Consider the following 18,408-nt stretch of genomic DNA (forward strand, 5'->3'; position numbering starts at 1 on the left):
CTTTTTGGTTAAAGTCAATGTAACTGATAAGAAACCCTTAGCTACCCTTCTCTAAATCTCATTATGCTTACATGACAGAAAAAATTTGCAAGCAAGCAATGGAAATCCCTTCTCCAAAACCTTGTTGCGCTTGATCTAGTCATGGGTGTAACCGTTGCTAAAAGTTGAATGGAAAGCAAAGAGTTGACAGTGAGTCAGGCTCCGTGGTCGTCTAACATCCACAGCGCTGTCTAAAACAGGGAGATGGAAGTTAGAGATCAGGGTCTCTATTCTTAGCTCTATCACTGTCACACTGGGTGAGTCACTTATACATTTGGATGACTAAGTTTAGCCTAAAACAGTGGTCACTAACCAGTAGATCGGGATCTACTGGTAGATTTTGGAGCCTCTGACAGGTGATCCTGACTGGTTTGATCAGGAAGCTATTGAGCATTGGCACTTCAGTTGTCCCTCCACCCACTGTCATGCTGCTGCTGCTCCTGCCCTCTGCCTGGAATTTGCCCCTGTGGGTGCCTCCTGCTTGCTGTGCAGGGTGTGGAAGGGGGAGTGTTCTTCCTTCCCCCACTTCTGTTATCCACACTAGGGATATAAAGGAGTAGTTGACTACCCGATAAGCCTATGCTTCTCAGGTAGTTGTGTCCACTACTCACATTCCTCCCCCCCCCCACCCCGCTGCTTCAGGAGCCAGTGCTAGGGGGAGCGTGCTTTCCAGTTCCCCATAGCACCATCTCTGCAGCACCACCTGTTCCCTCTCCCATCCACAACTGCCTCTATCAGAGGCAGTGGGGGAGGGGATGTTGCCCTGAATTGAAGCAGTCTCTGTCTGCAGCAACTCAGCCACAGGCAGGAGCTGCTTCACAGGGAGAAAGTCTCTATGGGGCAGGCTGCCCAAGTCCTACTGCCTTTTAAATTGCAGAGCCACAGTGGGGTTTGATCACATACCTGGCCTAAGCCAGAACTGAGCTGGGCTACCTATTGACTAGTTGATAGAATTTTTATCAACTACTCCAGTGGTTTCCAACCTTTGGTCTGTAGACCCTAGTGGTCTGTGATGGTACTGCAGGAGGTCCAGAGAAAGTTTAAAAATAAGGCTCAGGTGCACCAATGTTTTCTTGTGCCTTTTTCTTTTCTTGGCTCCATGATATTTTAATAGATTGAAAAGGGATCCACATGCTCAAAAAGTTTGGGAACCATTCCATTAAATACCCACATTTTAACATCCCTACTCCACACAGAAGGGCTGTGTCTAGACTGGCAAGCTTTTCCACAAAATCAGCTGCTTTTGCGGAAAAACTTGCCAGCTGTCTACACTGGCAGCTTGAATTTCCACAAGAACACTGACTTCCTACTGGAAGAAATCAGTGCTTCTTGCGGAAATACTATGCTGCTCCCATTCGGGCAAAAACCCTCTTGTGCAAATCATTTCTGCACAGTACTGTTTTGCGCAAAAAAGCCCCGATGACTAAAATGGCGATCGGGGCTTTTTTGCAGCAAGCGCATCTAGATTGGCACAGACACTTTTCCACAAAAAATGCTTTTGCGGAAAAGCGTCCGTGCCAATCTAGACATGCTTTTCCACAAATGCTTTTAACAGAAAACTTTTCCATTAAGCATTTGCGGAAAATCATGCCAGTCTAGACATAGCCAAGGGGAAGCAGGGAGCTTGGCAGTACAAATGTCACACACAGAGGCTATGTCTACACTTGTGGCTTCTTGCACGAGTAATATGCAAATGAGGCCAGTCATAGAATATCGCGGAGCCTCATTTGCATACCTAATGAGCCACCATTTTTTTTTCAGAAGAGGCTCTTGCGCAAGAAGGAGCGTCTACACTGCCCCTTCTTGTGCAAGAAAATCCCTCTTGCACAATGCCGTTACACCTATTACTTGAGAGGAAGAACAGCATTGCGCAAGAGGGTTGCTCTTGCGCAAGAAGGGGCAGTGTAGACGCTTCTTCTTGCGCAAGAGCCTCTTCTGAAAAAAATGGTGGCTCATTAGGTATGCAAATGAAGCTCAGCGATATTCCACGCTTAGCCTCATTTGCATATTAGTCACGCAAGAAGCCATGAGTGTAGAGATAGCCACACTGTCTGTGTGTCACTCTTACAGAGTGTCCTTCACTCATCTCCTGACCCAACACATAGGGGGAAGGGGTGTCACTTTTTACTGCTTGCAAAATGTGTTATTGTTGGTTTTTGACTTGCCTGTGCATTTTGTAATTTTCATTTTTCTCTTGCACTTAAGTTTAATTTGAGAGTGTTCTAAAATGCCTAATCTGTCATGGTTGGAGTAGTTATCCCTTTGGTAATTGCTGCTCCTGGAAATGGCTGGCATGTCCCTGAAGCCCATGAGAAAGGCAGAACAGGGGGCTCAGAGGGTCTCCACCTGCCATTCTTGGCTGCAGCCACCACTCCTGCAGCTGCCATTGATCAATAACAGGGAACCATGGCCAGTAGAAGCTGCGCGCTCAGTGCCTGTAGATGAGGGGCAGCACACTGAGCCATTGCTGTACATGCCAGCTGTTTTCAAGAGTGGTGCAGGGCTAAGGCAGGAGTAAGCCTGCCTTAATGTCATTGCTCCACCACCTGGAAGCAGTCTCAATTAAATGGTGCCAAGCCACAGCCTGGTTCCTAAATGCCTCTCCCAGCCCTGAACCTCCTCCTACCCCAAATGTGAGTCCCCCTGCACCCAGAGTCCTTCCCAGAGCTTGCACCCTGAAATGGCTTCTGGATCCCAATTCCCCACCCTGGGATAAGCCCAGAGTCCCTCCCACACTCAAAACTCCTTAGCCCAAAGACTAGAACCTGCACCCCAATGCCCTACCCAAGCCTGGGGCAAGTAGGGGAATGGAGCCAGCAGGGTCAAGCTTCAGAGAAGGGGTGGGAAGGAAGTGGGGCAACAGTATTTGGGTTTGAGGTAGATCTTTCATTGCATTAAATTGGAAAACCTGCTTTCAGTGTTAATGAGGCCTAAAATTAAGCATCGACAATCCCAGCTTTACAATGAACTGAGTGTGAGTGGACCCCCACCTGAAAGCTTCACATAGGCATAGATTTTCCTGTATGGAGCCCACTGCAGGCTCTGGATCTAAATGCTTATGTAAACTGTGGATAGTTAACTAGTGGTGTCCTACAAGAGTACATACTAGAATCAATCCTATTCAACCTATTTATAAATGATCCAGGGAAAGGGGTAAATAGTGAAGGCAACAAAATTTGCAGATATTAAACTGTTCAAGACAGTTAAGAACAAAGCAGACTGAAGAGCTTAAAAAGGATCTCTCAACTAGGTGATTGGGCAACAAAATGGTAGATGAATTTTAATGTTGATAATGCAAAATAATGCACATTCCAAAAAATAATCCCAACTAGACATACAAAATGGGGACTAAGTTACCTATAACCACCCGAGAGAGATCTTGGCATCATTGTGACTAGTGCTCTGAAAATATCCACTCAACGTGCAGCAGCAATCAAAAAAGCAAACAATGTTAGGAATCAAAAAAGGGATAGAAAATAAGAACATCTTATTGCCTCTGTATAAATCCATGGTATGTGTACATCTTGAATACTGCAAACAGATATGATCCTCATCTCAAAAGATATTGGCATTGAAATAGGTTCAGAGGAGGACAACAATGATTAGGGGTTTGGAATGGGTCCCATATGAAGAGATTAAAAAGACTTCTAAATTTCCAATTTAGAGAAGAGGAGACTAAGGGAGGGATATGATAGAGGTCTAAAATCATGACCAGCATGGAGAAAGTGAATAAGGAAAAATTTACTTGTTCCCATAACCCAAGAACTAGGGGGTCACCAAATGAAATAGGTAGCAGGTTTAAAACAAACCAAGAGGAAGTTTTTCTTCATAGTGCACAGTCAACCGGTGGAACTCCTTGCCAGAGGATGTTGTGAAGAGCAGGACTTTAACAGGGTCCCCCCCCCCCCAAAAAAAGAACTGGATTAACTCATGGAGGCTAGGTCCAATCAATACTTATAAGATAGAATGATTAGGAATGGTGTCCCTAGCCTCTGTTTGTCAGAGACTGGAAATGGATGACAGACGAGGGATCACTTGATTCTCTGTTCGGTTCACTCCCTCTGGGGTATCTTGCATTTGGCTACTGTTGGACGACAGTACACTGGGCTAGACAGACCTTTGATCTGACCCAGCGTGGCCGTTCTTATGTTCTTAGCAGTCGGACTATCCTAAATGTAGGTGCTAGATAAAGCTGGTTTTAAAAAAATGCCAACCAATATTTGACTGTTGAAAGTTTCAGGTTCTTGAATATTTGAAGATTCTTATATAAACAGATACTGTATTTTCCTCTAGAAAGTTTTTCCACCAGAAAATACATTTTCTAAGGAACATTTTTAGCCAATTAGTGCTAGAACTGAGCCTAAAGATGCAGTATAAAATATTTAACAACAAGGCCTCAACCAAATTTATTTTGGTCAGTTTTAGTCCTAGGATTTATACAGCATACATTTAATACTTTCAGCCATTTAAAATACAGTGACGTTTCAGATTCGAGTCCAAGGGCTTTGATTCCAAAAGGAGTTGCGGAAGGGGTTGTGATACTGCTGCCCTTAATTCTGCACTGCTGAAGGCAGCAGCTGAGCACTGGCTTCTGGCTGGGAGCCCAGCTCTGAAGGCAGCACTGCCAGCAGCAACAAAAGAGGTATGATACTACCACCTTTAATTCTGTGCTGCTGCAGGTGGGGCACTGCTTTCAGGGCAAGGTGTCTGGCAAGAGTTGCTACTCTCCAGTTGCCCACCCTACAGAATTATGGGTGGCAGTAACATGCACCCCCTCCCCCAAAAAGAAACCTGAAACATCACTGCAACTCAAAAGCACACAAGAGCACATTTCAGAGGCAGGGGGTGAATATATAACCAGATTTTCTGGTCCACAATGCATTTTTCCCCATGGCCATGAATTTGGTAGATTCCTCCTAATTAATGCAGGAAGATGATTGAGCTAGCTTGAAGCAAGATAAGAAAACACTCTGCCTTCTTTGAGAAGCAGCTATAACCAAGGTTGCCCCTGAAAAATTGAGACCCCATACTACTTTCTAGAAGCATCACTCAATCAGCAAATCTAGAAATAGAAGAGCAAATAAAGCACAAGCACCATTCAGTGCCTGTTGCTGGGGTCAGAATGTCTCATCCCATCACCCATGGCCTTCAGATGATCTATGACAGGCAAAAAGAGAAGGAAAGACTTCTGTGGTTTCTTCCAGCAAAGCTGTCCATTCCAGACAGCTTCCCCCCCGCAGAAATTTTTCTAGATCCATGCATCTTCTTTACCCTGGAGGAAAAAGAAAAATCCACACCCATGCCCCTCAGAACTGTTCTGTAGCATTTTTCTCTGACTAAGTCAAGTATTAAATCTGGTATGACTTCACTCACGCTCAAAACCTACCATCTCATTGCAAGGAATAACCCTTTCATTCATCACTCATACCAAGTCAGTCATCTGTGCACAGAATGGCCTTGCAAGATCAAGCCTACAGTGCCTTCTCTCCAGAAATTCAGCCTAGTGAATGGCATGAGAGAGTCAGGGAAGCACTGACCTCAGTTAGAGCCAACTTGTGGGATTCTGGTCACTGTTCTTTCAGGCTAGAAAGAGAGGATAGGAAACATTCAGGATGCTTACTAAGATATCAGCAACATTTCCTTTTGAAGAGAGGCTTTACCTCACTCTAAAGTAGGGATGTTCAAAACAGTATATTGGGGGTAACCATGCAACTGCTGAAAGTCTCAACAGTTCCACAGCTACCCGCTCTGCAGAACAAAGCTTAGCTTTACACTACAAAGCCTCCCCAGTAGCAGGGACACTAGCCCTTGCCTGTCCAGCTCAAGGGGAGGAGGCTTTGCTGAGTGTAATCAACACCATTACCTGATAAGCAGATGCTTATCAGTTAAACGGTTTGTCATTTACACTCAAACATCCCGGCTGTGTCTACACTGGGCCACTTATTCCGGAAAATCAGCCGCTTTTCCAGAATAAGCTGCGAGCTGTCTACACTGGCCCTTGAATTTCCAGAAAAGCAACGACGTTCTACTGTACAAAGTCAGCCGCTATTCCAGAAAAGCTATGCTGCTCCCACTCGGGCATAAGTCCTTATTCCGGAACACTGTTCCGGAAAAGGGCCAGTGTAGACAGCACAGTAGTCTTTTCCAGAAAAAAGCCCCGATCGCGAAAATGACGATCGGGGCTCTTTTCCAGAAAAGCGCGTCTACATTGGCCACAGATGCTTTTCCAGAAAAAAGTGAAGAGTGAAGTGAAGAAAAGATGGGCCAGGCCCAGCCCCCAGAAACCCAAAAGAACCTTTTACTGTCCCTTCTCTAACTCAAACCACCTTCCTAGACCATTTCCTCGGAACTCTAGCACTTCTGGTTCCCAACCAAAGCTCTCTTCCCCCAGAGCCTAGACTAGATCCTCTCAGACTCTCAAAGCCACTCCAAGTGCTACCAGCACATTCCTCTATACAACCAACCAACCTTCTAGGTAGAGCTCCTAGCACCAGGCTCCCTTCTCACCGGCCATCCTTTTATCAGAGTCAGCTGTGCCCTAATTATCTGCAGCCCCACCTGTGGTTGTCTAGCACTTAGCCTAATTAACTTCAGCCTCACCTTGTGACTGCCTCCCACTCAGTTAATTGAGAAATTAGCAAAAACAGCTTTCAACCCCACTGTCAATAGCCAATGTCCTCGATTTTTCTTAGTTTAGTAGTTGTACAGCACTTGTTGGTCTAATGGATGGCCTTCTCTTATTCATAGGCAGGGAAGTTTACATCCATCCTCATCTTGCTGGACCTGTTCTTGGCATAAAACAGCAATGATCACCAAATACTCATGGCCTGTCTCCAAGATTGCTGCATGAATGAATGGAAATCCCCTTAAATGTGTCATGCTCTTTCTCTAAACAGAACTAACTGGTTGAGGAAGAGTTGCTCATTGCTGGCTCCAAAGCCCTCACTTTTAGTGGTCCACAAGATCCACTCCTCTCCCTTCATATTGCCGAAAATGTGTATGAAGCCATGGAGAGCTAGTTAGGCAACATGTGATAACAGGCCAGCAATATGTAGGCACACAATTGCTGTGTCTACACTGGCATGAATTTCCGGAACTGCTTAAAACGGAATACTATTCCGTTTTCAGTTTTTCCGGAAAAGGAGCGTCTACATTGGCAGGCTGCTTTTCCAGAAAAGCCCCTTTTCCGGAAAAGCGTCTGTGGCCAATGTAGACGCGCTTTTCCGGAAAAGAACCCCGATCGCCATTTTCGCGATTGGGGCTTTTTTCCGGAAAAGACTACTGGGCTGTCTACACTGGCCCTTTTCCGGAACAGTGTTCCGGAATAAGGACTTATGCCCGAGCGGGAGCAGAATACTTTTTCCGGAATAGTGGCTGATTTTGTACAGTAGAGCGTCGTTGCTTTTCCGGAAATTCAAGGGCCAGTGTAGACAGCTCGCAGCTTATCCCGGAAAAGCGGCTGATTTTCCGGAATAAGTGGCCCAGTGTAGACACAGCCAATATGTCTATACTGGCATGATTTTCCAGAAATGCTTTTAATGGAAAAGCTTTCCGTTAAAAGCATTTCCGAACCAGAGCATCTAGATTGGCATGGACGTTTTTCCTCAAAAGCACTTTTTGCGGAAAAGCGTCCGTGCCAATCTAGATGTGCTTTTCCACAAAAAAGCCCCGATTGCCATTTTCGCGATCGGGGCTTTTTTGTGGAAAGCAAATCTGAGCTGTCTACACTGGCCCTTTTGCGCAAAAGTTTTGCACAAAAGGACTTTTGCCCGAATGGGAGCAGCATAGTATTTCCACAAGAACACTGACAATCTTACATGAGATCGTCAGTGCTTTTGTGGAAATTCAAGCGGCCAGTGTAGACAGCTGGCAAGTTTTTCCGGAAAAGCGACTGATTTTCCGGAAAAACTCTCCAGTCTAGACACAGCCCAGATGTAAATAGTGCCATGTCTCAGATCTCCCAATGACTTGCAGAACTCAGCACCTGCAGGGCATGTAGCTGGCTGAAGATGAACCTTCACAAGGCTGAGCTGATACTGGTAAGAAGAGGAAAGTAAGAGCTCATCTCCTCCACCACATCCTCCTCTGCTAAAGGCCCCTGGCCATTCTTATTTTTGTAACCTTGAAGTCCTCTTGGTACCTTCACTTCTTTGGAATTCCTAAAAATCCAGGGATGTGAATGTCACCCATTTTCATTTTTAGAAGATTGCTCCATCCCAGTGGCCGTGAAAGTAGCCCAGGGCTGGCCTTACCATGAGGTGAACTGAGGGGGCCGCCTCAGGTGCCAGACTGTGGAGGGGGGCGCCACTAGGACTCAGAGTGTAGAAAATTGTCTCTCCTGCTGGTGCATATGCATTCTCGCTGCTCTAGATGCAAAGAGATGGCAGAGCAGTACCATGAGAGGAGTAGAACAGGAAGAAGGCAGAATTGAGACATTTCAAAGTTTTGGCCCAAGCGAGGGGGCATGGAGCTCCCCACCTCAGGTGTCAAAATGTTGTGGGCCGGCCCAGAAGTAGCCACAGTTATACCTATATTTGAAGCCTTGAGGTCCTTGTCACAACTCATCTAGGAATGAAATCACATACCCTTAAAAAGGCTCGCCCAGTACAAAATGCAGCAGCTGATGTACTAAGCAATACAGATTTCTGTGAACCCATCGTCCTAGTGCTTTGCTATCTGCACTGGGTTCCCATTTCAAAAAAAGGGAGTAAGCTTGAATTTATGTTCAGCAGCCAAATTATAAACCAGGGTGCTGAAAGTTAGGAACCTAGCTTTTGATTTAAGAGCCTAACTATACATGGCCTGATATATAAAAAATGCTGTGTATCCACAGGTGGTGACTCTGTGGGTGCTCTGGGGCTCTCGTACTATGAGGAAAAATTAGTGTGTGCAGGGCACTCAAAGTCCCCCTCTACCCCTCCCTTTCCCCATTCCTCTTGAGTGCTAGTGGCACCACTCTTACCAACTTCTTCCCCTCCCACCCAGCGCTTCTGGAGCACTGCAAACAGCTGATTCAGTGTTCAAGCTCTGGGGGCAGGAGGAATTGGGGGTGGGACGCACTCAGGAGAGGAGGCAGGGAAGGGATGGGGCAGAGGTTGATTGAGGCAGGAAGAGGCAGAGTGGGCAGAGGCTTGGAGGAAGGGGGTAGAGTAGAGCAGGACATGAAGTGAAGGGTGGAGTTGAGCACCTCAAGCAAGAAGAAAAGTCTGCACCTGTGTGTATACCTACTGTTCCCCAGTGGTTTTATGGTTGTATGGGTGCTCAGTGCTTGCAAATGTAAATGACTTGATTTTTAGATGCCTCCCTGGAATACTGTGTCAGTGAACTTAAGGTGTTTTGGGAGCCTCAGGCACAGGGCACCGAATAAATGTAATTTCTGCATGTAACCACTGAGATAGCATCATACCTTTAAAAAAACCCCCACAATCCTGTGTCTATTTGGTCATAGAAGTGGCCTTTCTGATCAATGGGTTGTATACTCCAATCCTGTCTTTAAAATGATAGTTCACAAACATTCAGGTAGATAATTATTATTCTCTTCACCTCTCTTCTGTTTCTATAGCCATAAAATGACTTGTCTAAGGTCTCACAGCCAGTCATCAGTATCAGAACCAGCATTTTCTCTTATCTAACCTCTCTCCAACTTGCTTTATTTCTCATGTATCTCTTGGTCATCTCTCCCTCACGCCACTAGTAGTCGTGCATCTGGCTACTTAGCCTGCCAGTCTCTTCCTCTCTCCTGTTTCTCCCACTCCAAGATACCCTTGCCTCTGGCCTCCAGGCTGCCTGCATCTGATCCTTCACCTCATTGCTTCCAGTCTGCAGCTGCCACACTATATAACTCTTCTGCTTTACCTACTGTCTATCACTCCAACAAGCCTCTGTCTACTGTTTCATGTGAGATTCAATTTTTCATCAAATAATTAATAATTAAATGTAAACTATTTGATTGTTATGTAGTTTATTCATTATAGGATGGCAGTTGGAAATGGGCCATCCTAGCTCAATGTGACTTTTCTAAGCTTCCTACCTCTTTCTTTGTATTAAATGGGTTATTATTCTGTGTCGTTAGGATTGTTAAACTGTATGTGAACAAATCAGTAGGATGGCATCTGTAGTTATTTAAAGAAACAAAAGCTACTTGGCATGTACCAAATGATCTTCCACACCTACCACTTCCTTTGATAATGACAGGAGGAACTGTGATTTAGTTCCAAAAGATGAGTCAGCATTTGCTTGGCGCACAGAGGGATGCTTTTAAAGCTGTAATGTTCTATAGCAAAAATGGATTCCTACATAAAACCCCTCCTTTAGCTTTGGAAACATTTGACTTAGTTTTTTTAGGCAATCTATACTCCTACTCCTTACACCCAGCCAGCACAGGTATAACTGAATGCTATTCAGACTAGCCAAAACAATGAATATTTGCCCTGAGTATGGCTGGTTTTCAGGATGGTTACATGGATAAACCATGTGAAACGTCTTGCTTGGATATCTTGCATTACACAGTCATTCTAGAATCTAGATGGAATAGAATGATAGAATAGATTTGATCAGTCTGGCTAACATATAGGGCACTATGTCTTTTGCAATGCCATGTAAATACCACACCCTGGGAAACTGTGTTACTCACTTACAAAAAATTCCCATGTCCACTTTGTATCCAGCATATGGCAGAATTAATGTTCTCCCCACATATCCTTGGGACTAAATACTGTTGGGTTAATGATTCTTACTGCCCCTTCAACAATTAGTTCCTCCTTTGCAATCGTTAGTTCTTCAGGAATGACTCTGAATCTCATTGATTAATGCTACAATAGCAAGCCTGTCACCAACTGTGTGCCTGTTGTGGCAGAACATGACTTTTTAAAATAAACAATGTATGTGGTTTCTGTGACCTTTATAAGAGAGGCAGTAATCACAGAACTAACAAACTGGATTAAAAGAGGATTGCTGTCCTCTGTCTCCATTCTGCACAGAAAGTTGTGCTTTCCTGACATAGGACAATCATGCCCTAGAGCATGTTTGAGGTAACTGCCCCTTTGGGATGAAACCTCATGCTCTGTATGTCCCATACCCTCTGATTGCCAGAAAGTGAGACTGGACAACAGGGAATAGATCACTCAGTAATTGTCCTTTTCTGTTCATTCCCTCTGTTATGGAGCGGGCTTACCCTGTGCAGGAACTGCAAGGATTAACTCCAGTCTTTGGTCCTGGGAAGCCATGTTTCCTTGACCTTGTTGGGCGTGCTCCAGTAGGCATAAAAAGGAACCTCTTGGCATATTCAGGGCTGACTGCTGAAGGGGCAAGATCCATACTGTGGGCTCTAGCCTGGGAACTTCTGAGGTTTCTGAAGCTGCCAAGATCCAGACAAATATCCAAACCCCTGAGAATGCCCAAGGAGCAATGGAGCTGTTGAGAGCCACATAGACTAAGGAGCCCAAAGACCTTGGAGATGCCAGGACCACTACACCAGGGATAGAGTAGGAAGTAGCTTGTGACAGGACACTTTGCCTTTAAGGGCAAAACCCCAGCCCTGAGTGGGGGCTGAGAGTGAAGCCCCAGCTGAGGCAGTTCTTGCTAATGAGGATCTAGCTGGGAGCTATGTAAAGAAGGACTCCTAAAGGGAGAGGAAGAACTGATTGCTACTCTAGAAAGAGTGGTAGGGCCCTGATTGCTAGGGAAGTAGGTGTGCTCCTTGAGATAGTTGTGCGTAGGCAGGGCTGGAGAAGCTTTGGACAAGGAAGCTCCCAGGCTGCAGGGCCTGAAGCAGCCGGGTTAGGTAAAGGCAGCAAATCCATGTCCCTTTGCCAGTGATGAGTGGCCATTACAGAACTGCAGGTTGCCCCTGAGGCAGTGGCTAGATGAAGACTGACAGTGGGTCACTGAGGCAAGGGGGGGGGGATAGGGGAACTGGGTGTTCCCTGAGAGAAGAATTGGGTACAGGGGTGGCCCGTGAGCCTAGGGTGCTGCTGGCCCGGGTGCCTGATGATGACATCATGGGGTGCTGGGGTGCCCTGTGATGATGTCATGGCCGTGCAGGTGGGGCACCGATTGTGCCGCCCCGCCTAGGGTGCCAGCTTCTGCAGCCAGCCTTGGGCCGCTCCTGGCTGGGTGCCCCTTGTGAGGGGAGGACCTGAGAGCATGCAGTTGAGTAAATAACACCCTCTGCCTCCCTCCCACAAGGGAGTGCAGAGAAACTGGAGTGGGCACTGCTGGAGGGTTAAGGCTAGAGGATGTCATTGTCAAAGGGTGACATGGGTCTGGACTAGAGGGAAGAGCATGCACACAGGGAGATATTGGCTAGAGGGAGGCATCCAGTGCGCAGATGTGCTAATTCCCAGGACTGGCAGCTGGAGGTGCCAGCTTGGTGAGTCTGTCCTGTGACATCGGTCGGAGGGAATTGGTCAATGTGCTGGGTGGTGTCAGTGTGTTTAAGATGGATACCTTGCTGACTCAGTGGCAAACATAGTTGCTACTTCTAAGGTCCTGTGGGAGGACACAGTGCAGGTGAGAAGGCCTGAGTTCCCCTACAACCTGTAGTTGGTGGCTCACTCCACTGATTGGCCATTAGGCCCTACAGCCCTGAGGAAGAGAGAAGTTGCACTGACTTTAACCATTTGGCCATACAACCTTAAGAGGGGGCAGTCATATGGATTTTTGTCCCAAGGCCATGCTATCTTGAGGCCAGGGGTGATTGTACAGACCCACCTGTGAGGAAGAAATAACCTTCACCCTACCCCAAGAGGGGATGTGGTGCACTTGTCCCAGGACACCCTTTGAAGCATCTGGCACTGGCTACTATTGGAAAACCGGATATAGGGTTGGATGGATGTGAGGATTTCATTTGTTCCCTCCCTCTGGGGGACCTGGTATTGGCTGCTGTCAGCAGACAGAATACTGGGCTGGATGGACCTGTGGTCTGAACCAGTATGGCCGTTCTTATGGATCATTGATCTGACCCAGTATGGCTATTCTTATGCTCTTAGTGGGTTGATGGGAATGACGGGGAATGGAGCAGAGAATGGTTGTCTAATATTTAAAGTATAGCTAGTAAAAGGCTGACTACAGATCATGAGTACAAACTTTAAAAGCACCCAAGTCCTAGTTCAAAAGTGACTTAGCCACTCTTTAGGGTGGGAGGATCCCTTTGAGAAAAGGAAGTGAAGTTCTTGGGAAAGGAAATACTTGGCCAGGATATTGTGTAATAGTGTGTTTTGTTAAACCAGATCCTAGGATGTGTTGACTTGGACTCCATACGGTGGGCCTCAGAGCTCTTCTGTGTATCCTATTTCACAGTATGTTCTAAACCAGTGTTTCTCAACCAGTGGTCTGAGTATTCTTAGGGATACCCCCACCCCAGACTTCTCTCAAGCATGTCAACACAACTGAAATTTGGAGAACTGAATTTTTGTTTTGAGTGCTTTATTATTTGTACTTTTTACACCCAAAAATTTCATCGCCTGCCCGGCTACAATTAAGTTTAAACAAAGGTGTTGCAATGGTACAAAAAAATCTTGTCGGAAAACTGGGGGTACTTATAATTTTTTTTAAAAGGGGTTCTTTATTAAAAAAAGGTTGAGAAACACTGTTCTAAACTGCAGCAGAGTCCTCGATCCAGTCTCATACTGTGGCTTTTTTTCATGGACATCACAGGCCGAAGTAACCCTTAATTTGCACAAGAATTAAGGTTTTTCCTATTACCGACTAACTGGGCTACCCTCTGAAGCTTATCTACTTGCAGTTTCTTTCTTCTTCCACCCCCTCCTTTTTTTTCTTGTTCCTTATTCCCCTTTTTCCCTTATTTATTCTTGGATCTGGACTTCTAACACTCCTGTCATCTGAAGAAGTGGGCTGTGCCCATGAAAGCTCACGATACCATCGACATGTTTTGTTAGTCTTTAAGGTGCTACTAGACTATACTTTTTAAGTGTAACCCTTCTATTAATCCATCTGAATCTGGGCTGATTACCTTCATGGCCAGCATCCTTATAGCAGGGCTGTCTCTAGCCATTCCTGCACCCTGGGCAGCAGCAGTAATGCATGTGTGGCTCTGTCCCCAGCTGCATGGCACATGCGTAGCCCTACCCCCCCAGTGCACTGCGCACCTTACAGCTGCCATTAGGCGCCTCACCATAGGTTGGCGCCCTCCTCCCCCTTAATCTGGCCTTGCTCATAGTGATGTATTCTACAAAGACTTTCCTCTTACTCTTACCCCTGCCACAAGTCTTTGCAGAACAGCTAGTACAATTGGCATATAGCAGCTATATCACAGGTTATGTTTAATTTTTAAAGACAGGTAGGGATTCTCCTTCCTATCAATTATGGCATCTTGTGCTCTCTAGACATTCATATTGCACATCTTGCCATATGTTCTGATTTGTTTGGATCACACCTCAGCAAGCTTGATGATTGCAAGGCATAATAGATGTATTTTAGTTATGAGTTGTTTGGCTCACAAACCTATTAACAATTCCTGCCGTCATCCAGTCTCTTGCCACTTAAATTCCAATTAACTAGAGAAGAAGCAATTTTCTAGTGCTAGGGCACAGTACTTATTTTCACCTATTTACAACAGTTATAAATCAGAGTTATAAATAGTTCCTGTCTGAATAAATAACACTCATAATATGCAAAGTAGCTTCCAAGGTGTATTTTTCAATCAGACTCATTCACTAGTGCATATACTCTCAATGAATAGTGACACAATGAATATTGGCCAAGAGTTTTGTCTTAAGCTTTAGAAGTTTGAAACATTGTGGTCTGATATTACTCAGCTACAGTAATATCACAATGAACGATATTACATGAATATAATTTATAAATCAATATTGTACTATATATGTCTGTCTTTTTTTTTTTTTAAACTTGGATACTTCCCAGTTGAACTTCAGGAGTTATATATTTCAGTAAAGCATTTCCATCATCAACTTTCTAATTAGAGGGGTCTTGTAACAGGGTGCGATTAGCAGCTCTAAATAGAGTCCATTGTGGGAGGCAGCACCCTGGTCACTTATATTACACAAGGCTCTGAGTAATTAGAGTAGGAGGGATTATGTGGTCTGATTGGGTTTAGATGGTTAGTGGGGATCACTTGCATCTGTAGGAAGTTTGATGAGGTAATTAATTCATCCGCTGGATGGTTTGAGAGGGAAACAGCAGCACAAAAGGCAGTCAGAGAATGAAGGAGACCTCTTTTCTTGATAGCTGTGGTGAGCTGTACCTGGAACATAAGGTAAGCAATAATAATAAAAACACTTGGCTATGTCTACACTGGAGGCTTCTTGTGCAAGAACATCTTGTGCAAGAAAACATCCACACTGCCATGTGTGAGCTGTGCTTTTGCGCAAGAGCGCCCATGGCAGTGTGGATGCTCTCTTGTGTAAGAAAGCTCTGATGGCCATTTTAGCCATAGGGCTTTCTTGAGCAAGAAATCCCTGCCGAGTGTCCACACTGCCTCTTGAGCAAGAGCTCCTGCACAAGAGGGCTTACACCTGTTAAAAGAGTGTAGCACTTGTGCAAGAAGCCCCCTCTCACCATGCTGTACTGTAAATTTCCTTGCTCAAGAACGGGCGGGCAGTGTGGACGCTGTGTGGATTCTTGCGCAAGAATGGCCATACTTGCGCAAGAAGCCGCCAGTGTAGACATAGCCTCAGTGAATGGACCCTGGTGGAGTGTATGAGCTGTTTAATCACAAGAGGATTTACCAGAATGGAGGGCTAGAAAAGACACCACCTTATGGGTCCAATCTGTGACATTTAGATGAGAACTTCTAATCTGGAGGGTGGAATTAGTCTTCCAACTTGGTCTATCACAGAGACAGGCTTGAGTCATGAAGGTTAAATGGAAGTATGACCTCATTAAGTAAGTTGCAGGGTACCTGAGAGTCATTTACATGCATACAGAGTGAGAGGGGAAAACACTGCTATTATGCTCTGATAACATTTTACACCAACTTGATTAGAGAATTAACTAATTTGGGTGGAGAAAGTGAATTCATCCATTTGCACTCAGGTAAAGCCAAGAGATTAGTTTACTTCATAAAAGTAATTATCCTATGGTATACATTAATTTAAAACTCGTAACTTACTGTAACTTTTTGACTGAATATTTATTAACGTCTCTGCTATGATCAACTTGCATTTTAGTTCAGGTACTTACGGCTCTCATCACTGAAATCTTAGCTTCTTTTCACATCTGTCAGGTAGGGAAGTATGATCTACATTTTTATAAATTGGAGAGCTTGAGGCTCAGATTCCTAGTGATATTAAGTGCAGGTTGAGCCTCTCTAGTCTGGCACCCTTCAGACCTGACTGGTTCCAAACCAGAGAATTTTCCAGATCGCAGGAGGTCAATATTTTTTAGCAGCATTACCAACACCTCCACTGCTTACTGGGCTGTTAGAGGATGTATAGAGGTAAGTTAGAGCTAAATAACAGCACAGAACACTGAGAGCTAGGAGTGGTGGCTGTAAACAGACTTTATGGGACCATGGGAAACTTGGTCACACCCATGACAGGTGGATATTTGGCTAACTAATTCTAGACCACGGATGTTTCCGGACCAGAGTTCTGGAATACAGAGGTTCAACCTGTACTTAACTCCTACTGACTGCAGCTGTGTTGTTGTTACTCAGCACCAATGAAGATCAGGCTCTGACTACTTGCCCAATAGCATAAAGGAAGTTTGCTGCAGAGCTGAGAACTGAACTTTGATCTCCCAACTCTCAGCCTAGCACTTTAACCACAAGATCATCCTTCCTCTGAGTCTGATGTCAAAAGATTGTGAAATTTCAGGCTTTGGTATTATGAAATTTCTAATTTGAAAGTTTTCTCATAATATGAGCTGCCTCAGTGTTAGAAAGTGGGACTTAGGCCAATTGAGAAATAGAATATTCACTTAGTTGAATTCCCACTGTTCACAGTTTAGTCAAGCATGATCCATGTAATAGCTGCACATTCTTTATGAAACAAACACTGATCAAGAGGAGAATCTGATACCTTCTCTGACCACAGTTTTGGGGGAGCAGTTACTTTAATTTAGCGAATACAGGCAGTCCCCGAGTTACGCGGATCCGACTTATGTCGGATCCGCAGTTACGAACGGGGCCGTTCCTCTCCCTGGTCTCCAGCAGACCAGGGAGAGGAAGCAAAGCGGCAGAACACGTGGGCAGCGGACAGGGCTGTCCGCTGCCCACACGCTCCGAGGCTTGGCTCTGCTTTGCCCCCCCCCCCGTCCCCCTGGTCTGCAGACCAGGGGGACGGGGGGGGGGAGGGCAAAGCAGAGCCAAGCCGCGGAGCGCACGATCAGTTTCAACAGCGGCTGAATCTGGACGCCAGTTCTGACTTACATACAGATTCAACTTAAGAACCTCAGGCATCCCCAAGTCAGCTGCTGCTGAAACTGATCAGCGGCTGATTCCAGGAAGCCCGGGGCAGCGGCTGACTAGGGGACGCCTGGGGCAGAGCAGCTGGGGTGCTGCTGGGTTGGTCCAGTAGCGCCGCCGCTCCTCGGCGCTACTGGACCAACCCAGCAGCACCCAAGCTGCTCTGCCCCAGGCGTCCTGATTCAGCCGCTGCTGAATCTGACCAGCAGTGGCTGAATCAGGGCGCCTGGGGCAGAACAGCTGGGGTGCTGCCCGGTTGGTCCAGTAGCGCCCAGAGCGGTGCTACGGGACCAACCGGCAGCGCCCCAGCTGCTGTACCACAGGTGTCCGGAGCAAAGCCATGGAGCACGGGGGCAGCGGGACAGCCCAGACGCGCCGTGGCTGTCCTGCTGCCCTCGGGCTCCGTGGCTTTGCTCTGCTTTGTTCCCCGTCCCTCTGGTCTGCAGACCAGGGGGACGGGGAGCAAAGCGGCGGAACACGCGGGCAGCGGACAGCCCAGACGCGTCTGGGTTGTCCGCTGCCCGCGTGCTCCGCGGCTTTGCTCTGCTTTGCCCCCCCGTCCCCCTGGTCTGCAGACCAGGGGGATGGGGGGGGGGGCAAAGTAGAGCCAAGCCGCGGAGGACGTGGCCAGCTGACAGCTGTCCGCTGCCCACGCGCTCCGCGGCTTGGCTCTGCTTTGCCCCCCCCCCCCGTCCTCCTGGTCTGCAGACCAGGGGGACGGGGGGGGGGGGGGGGGCAAAGCAGAGCCAAGCCTCGGAGCGCGTGGGCAGCGGACAGCCCTGTCCGCTGCCCACGTGTTCCGCCGCTTTGCTTCCTCTCCCTGGTCTGCTCCCTGGTCTGCTGGAGACCAGGGAGAGGAACGGCCCCGTTCGTAACTGCGGATCTGACATATGTCGGATCCGCGTAACTCGGGGACTGCCTGTACTTGTTTCTCTGAATTCTTGGTGTTTACCTCCAGTCTGTCAGTTCAGACTTCAAAATGT

This window comes from Pelodiscus sinensis, chromosome 5, assembly GCF_049634645.1.
Source record: "Pelodiscus sinensis isolate JC-2024 chromosome 5, ASM4963464v1, whole genome shotgun sequence".
NCBI lineage: Eukaryota > Metazoa > Chordata > Testudines > Trionychidae > Pelodiscus > Pelodiscus sinensis.